The sequence below is a fragment of the Excalfactoria chinensis genome, assembly GCF_039878825.1.
Source record: "Excalfactoria chinensis isolate bCotChi1 chromosome Z unlocalized genomic scaffold, bCotChi1.hap2 SUPER_Z_unloc_1, whole genome shotgun sequence".
Lineage (NCBI taxonomy): Eukaryota > Metazoa > Chordata > Aves > Galliformes > Phasianidae > Excalfactoria > Excalfactoria chinensis.
The window spans coordinates 634,763-640,820 of record NW_027315570.1 but is presented as its reverse complement, the minus strand read 5'-3'; the positions used below and the strand labels follow the sequence as shown (position 1 = coordinate 640,820).

At 56.2% G+C, this 6,058-nt stretch overlaps 1 long non-coding RNA gene across 1 annotated transcript; it reads left to right on the top strand.

The window, feature by feature from the left end:
* Positions 1-1,686: 1,686 nt before the first annotated feature.
* On the top strand, positions 1,687-5,735 carry LOC140264732 (uncharacterized). The gene is made up of 3 exons (XR_011906094.1): positions 1,687-1,771; positions 1,947-2,065; positions 5,203-5,735. It is a non-coding gene; the product is annotated as an uncharacterized lncRNA (long non-coding RNA).
* Positions 5,736-6,058: the final 323 nt, after the last annotated feature.

Below are 6,058 nucleotides of genomic sequence, written 5' to 3'. Positions count from 1 at the left end.
AGCTCATTTTGCAGCTCCCTTCCTACCATGCCTGCAGCCTCTCCCTCCCATAGCTCCCGCTGCAGCTCAAAGCTCAGCCATGCAATGCCTTGCTATCCAAAGCCTTCCTGACATGCGACAGGGCTGGGAGCACTGTGAGCCTGCAGTGGGGCTGAAGGGCACTGCTTCCCATGGCCACCACCAGCAAAGGATTTGGGTGGCAGCCAGCAAGAACTGCAGCCTACTGAGCGAGAGACCAGACCTTGCCCTAGTTCTGGGGCAAAGAACACAGTACCTGGTGTGGGGCAAACAACTTACAGCATGGTGCTGATTTATTACCTCGCTTGCAAAAGTTCACTGATTACAGAGCGGTGTAAAGGAACCTGTCTTCCACCATGCCACCGGAACAGGGCATTGGCTCCATTACAAATGCCCACTCCTTCCTCACAGTTTGAATGGACGGTGTTGTCAGCTATCAGGCTGAAAGACACAGAAAGGTCACTTTGTTGTGACACAGCCTCGCAGTGCAGGCAAGCAAAATCCTCTCAGCAGCTCTGTGCCTGGCCAGGCTTCATCCCACCAGATGTGCTCTGGAGAGGAAGCAGGGGCACACATTGCATTAAATAAAATGGTACAATGCAGCCTTTAAACAAATGAAGTCCCATGTCTCATGATGCTGTGCTGGTGCAAGGGTCCATCTGCAGCTCGTGCCAGTCAAGTAGGCTGTCACCATGGAATGACAGAACGGCTGGGTTAGAAGGGATGTTGTGTCCAGCAGCTTGCCACCCCTACCTCGGGCTGCTCAGGGATCACCCAGCCTGGCTTTGAGCGCCTCCAGGGTTGGAGCACCCACGTCCCTCCAGGCAGCCTATGGCAGTGCCTCACCACCCTCTGCATAAACAAATTCCTTCTAACATGTCACCCAAATCTCCACTTTTAGTTTAAAGGCATTCTTCCTCGTCCTGTCACTCTCTGCCCATGTAAAACGTTGCTCTCCCTCCCACTTAGAAGCTCCCCTTAGGTACTGGAAGGTGTTTACAAGGTGAGAGCTGGATATACAGGCAGAGGGGCCTGACTACAGAACTCCAGTGTACCACCAAGTTAATGCTTCCAAAAGGGTTTCGCCCTCCTCCTCCTCTGCTGCCCGCAGCTCTTCAGCTAATTCGGGGCTTTCCCGGGATGAGCCCAGCAGGGTTTGAGCCTGCAGAGAAAGGAAACAGCCTTGTTCCTCCTTTATGATGACCTTGGATGCTGTTCCTACCCCCAGCGGAGACCGCCCCACCGCGTAAACGGGCGCTGGACCGGCTGCGGGTGCAGAGCCCCGCTTGGTGCGGATCTGCAGCTGCAGAAGCGGCAGCTGTTAAATGGCACAGCCCGGGGCGTCTGAGGGGGAGGAACAAGCGACACAAGGACTTGTTGGAGGTGCCATCCGGACTCTCGTGCACACACAGAGCAGACAGCTGTGCACACAGACAGCTGTGCACACAGACAGCTGTGCACACAGACAGCTGTGCACACAGACAGCTGTGCAGCTGACTGACAGGAGCTGACAGGCGCCAGCAGCTCAGAGATCAGGGCTCAGTATCGGAACGTCCCGTTGTCCGACTGCAGCCGGCGCGCCGGGACAGCGGGAACGCCGCGCTCTGATTGGCTGCGGGAGGGGAGGACCCGCCCCGCCCCCAGCGGGCTCCTCCCCCCCGGCGCCGGCTCTGACGTCATCACGCAGCGTCGGACGTCAGGCGGCGGCGCGCGGGCTCGTTGCGGTGCCGCCCCGCCATGGCCGCGGCTGGGGGTGCGTCCCGCTGGGCCGCGGTCGCGGCGCCCGGCTCGGCTCGGCCCAGCCCGGCTCGGGGGGCGGGGCGGTTCGTGGGCAGGGCTCGGCGCTGCGCCGGCTGACCTTGAGGGCGGGCCGCGAGGTGTCGCGTGGCTTCCGCTCCACGGTAACGCCGTGTCCGCTCTGCCCGCAGGTCCGGCCTGTTCCGGGGGAGCCGCCCGCCGCCACAGCGAGACTTCGCCCGGGCCTCGCCGCGGGGAGCAGGGACACAGCCGGCCGCCGCGTGACGGACCGCACGGCGCGGGACATGCGGTGAGCGGCCGGGAAACGGGGGGCGGCGGGAGCGGCACGGCCAGCGGGGGTGGTCCGGCTGGGGGAGAGCGGCCCCAGTGGTGGCACCGAGTTGCACCGGGGGGGGCAGGTGGTGTATGTGGTGTAAGTTCGTTAAAGGGCAGCCGGGCTCTGGGAGCGGCGTGGTCGCCGTCTGTGGAGGTGTTCCGGGGCCGCGGAGCTGTGGCACTGAGGGACACAGTTCAGTGGGCACGGCAGGGGAGGGCTGGGCGTGTTCAGGGTCTGATCCGGTACTGGGATGAAGGGCTGAGTGCACCCGCAGAAGGTGAGCTGTAATAGGAAGCTGGGAGGAGTGGCTGGAACAACAGAGGGCTGTGAGGCCTGGGCAGGCTGCAGAGTGGGAAAGAAGAACAAGTGTGGGGCCCTACACCTGGAGGAGAACTACCATATGTGTCAGCATAGGCTGCGGGCTGTCTGGGTGCATTGGAGTGTGTCCAGCAGGCTGGGGTAGGTGATCCTAACCCTCTATCGTGGTTAGGCCTCATTTAAAATATTGTGCCCAGTTCTGGGTTCCACAGTTCAAAAAAGACAGGGGTCTCCTAGAAGAAGTCCAGCAAAGGGTCACAGAGATGATGAAGAGCCTACAGCATCTCCTGTGTGAGGAAGGGCTGCGTGACCTGTGTCTGTTCAGCCTGGGGAAAAGAAGAGTGAAGAGGGGGACCTGATAAACATTTGTAGATACCTGAAGGGAAGGCAAATGGATGAGGTGGTGCGTAGCAGGAGGACAAGGAGTAATGGCCTGAAGTGTACGCTTCTTTCAGCGGTGTGCTGTGATAGAACAAAGGGCAATGGGCAGAAACTGGAATACGGGAGTAGCTTCTTCACTGGGAGTGCAGGGGCAATGGAGCAGGCTCTTCAGAGACACGGTGGAGTCTCCTTGGATCTCCTTTGGAGATATCCAAACCTGCCTGGATGCTTTCCTGGGTGGTTTGCTGTAGGAAGCCTGCTTCAGCAGGGCAGCTGGACTTGATGATCTCAGGCCCCTTCTAACCCCTTTGAATCTTACGGGCCTTCTCCATTTAAAAAAATTAAAATATTTTTGTTCCTTCTCAACATAAATGACGCGTTGGTTCTGCAAAAAGGCAGTATCGGATACAAAAAGTGTTGTTGCTTTTTCCCTTTCCCCTGTGCCTTTCTGAGCCAGTGCTCTGCAGGGTAGGCGGGCCACGGTCCTGCAGGAGAATCACATCTGAGTGTGGGGGGAGCAGGGGTTGAGTGGGGCACACAGTCAGAAAGGACTGTGTGTGTCCCCGCAGTCAGTGCGCTCATATGGGGGGGAGAGCATCCTGCGTGGAAGCAGCACGCTGCAGCAGCTGCACAGATCTGTGCAGAGGCAGTACAAGAGATCCAAGCCTCTCGCTTTTTCTCAGGAGCTGATACTTTGATATTGGCTCGTAACAAAGTGGGTTCTGCGCTGTGTTGTCAGCAGGTGGCGTGTGTTTGCAGGCTGTCTGCAGACTGCGTTCTGCCCTCGGCGCTGCTGCTCCGCAGCTCTGAGCCATACAGCTGGTCTTTGGGGGTGTCACAGCGCTGTGCATTGCGCTGCGTCCAACAGCTCCACCGGAGGGGGCTGCGAAAGTGAACCATGCACTGATTAGTTTATTCCTGAGGCAGGATCCCACCGCTGGGATGTCCCCCAGTCCCATTCCCTGCTTCTCCTGGCACGGGTGGGGAAAGGAACAGCAAGTGATATCACCTACCCAGACTTCTGCTGGGCCTTCCATTTGGTCGCCCATCCCTGGGAGAAGCAGGGGAGCTCCCGTGGCACAAAGCTCGGGGCTGGAGAAATTAAGGCAGCCTCTAAGATGGTGCTTTCAAACAGCACGAGTAACTGGATGTAGGACTTGAAACACAAGGGTAACATGAAAAAGCCACCAGTCCCCACGGATGGGGCTGTTCGCAGAGACAACAGCTGCGTGCTTTCCAGCAGTGTGATGCTCACCCAACAAAGCACTCAGCCAGCAGATGCCTCCAGCGTCTGAGCACCCATTTGGAGATGGTTTTCTTAACATCCAAGCTGAATCTCCCCTCATACAACCTGAGGTTGTTCCTTCCACTCCTGTCACTACTTACATGGGAGAAGAGCAGGACAACCCTCACCTCCACATAACCTCTCTTCTGTTAGTCACAGAGAGTGATATGGTTTTCCCTGAGCCTCCTCTCTTCCAGACTAAATCATCCCAGTTCCATAAGAAGCTCCCCATAAGACTTGTGCTCTAGACACCTCACAGCTTCACCGGTCTCTTCTTTGCATGAAAAAAAAACCAACAAAAATACATACATAGATTCCTGACCAAAAAAGGTGGGAGTTAATAACCACCAAAGAGGTTCCTGTTCCCTGGCCTAATCCTGGCACTCCAACTCCTGGGTGATGCCCACAGGCTTCAAGTCAGGTCTCAAATCCATAGGACTCTCGTCAGAGAACTCCATCAAAAAGGATGTTACACATGTGACACTTACATTCATTTTGCGCCAGAAAAAGCACTGCCAGCAGGAGCGGAGAGGTGACTGTCCCCCTGTACTCGGCACTGGTGATGCTGCAACTCAAGTTCTGTTTCCAGTTTTGGACCCCTCACTGCAAGAAAGACACTGAGGCTTTGGAACGTGTTCAAAGAAGGGCAACAAAGTTGGTGAGGGCTCTGGAGCACAATGGGGCCATATGAGGAGAGGCTGCAGGAGCTGGGAATGCTCAGCCTGGAGAAGAGATGGCTCAGGGGAGACCTTCTTGCTCAATATAACTTCCTGAAGGGAGGTTGTAGTGAGCTGGGGGACGGCCTGTCCTCTTGTGTCATTATTGACAGAACTAGAGGGAATGGTTTCAAGCTGCAGCAGAGGAGATTCAGGCTGGACATTAGGAAATATTACTTCTCAGAAAGGGTGGCCAAGCACTGGAATGGACTGCCCAGGGAGCTGGTGGAGTCACCGACCCTGGGGGTGTTCAAAGAACGACTGAATGTTGTGTTGAGGGACGTGGTTTAGTGAAAGCCATTAGTAGTAGGAGAACTGTGCTAACACTCATGATTCAAATTACACAGAAATCCTAGCAGAAGTTCTCGGTTAGAACTGTACCTAACATTTCTCCTTCTTCAAGCAAACAGGCCCAACACGTGGTCGTAAAAATGCTTTCATCAGAAAGAAGCAGAGATGGCATGGCAGGACAGATGTACTCAGTGTGCATGTTTGAAGCCATTCGAGATCCTAGTCATTCTTGCTGTAGGACCCCTGACTTCTGTTAAAAGCTGAACGGAATACCCATTTTCCATCAGCTACCACCATCCCAAACAGCCAGCCTTCTTGCAGCCACCTGGCCCAAACATCCCTTTGGCTCTACACTTGATTCCTGCAAGAGAGATGGGAGCTCGGCACGCACACCATCCTTCCAACACCCCAGCCCAGCAGCAAGGGATCACAGCACTGGCACAGCCAAAACAAAAAGGGTGTGTGAGTTTCCTGTTAGCACTCAGTGAGAACAAATCTACCACTGAGCAACACCATGAGCCCCCACTCACCTCAGCACAGGTCAACCTGTAACCCCAGCCTTCCCCTATCCATGTGCACACGCCCACCCGTGTGCCACCCTGCCTGCTTTGCACACCCCCATGCACGCACTGCATCTTGTGCCCTCCTTTGCATTCACAGACGTGTGCAAACCATCCCTGGGAACACGTACGTGCCTACACCTACCACAAACATCCCTTTGTCTGCACCTGTGTGCAACCCAACTCCTCAGCACACGCACGCGTTTGTGCCACCCTGTCCACGCACTCACCACGTGCCCTCCAGCATCACTGCTGCCTCCTCCGGTACCGTACCCGCAGATGCTTCGCAGCTCATTAGCATGGACTTCCTTCCTCGCCTCAGCAGCTGCTCCTGCGCTCACCTTCATTCCTACTGAGATACCGTCCGCTTCCAGCACCAGCTGACCTGCAAGACACAGAGAAAGGAAAGGTGGGA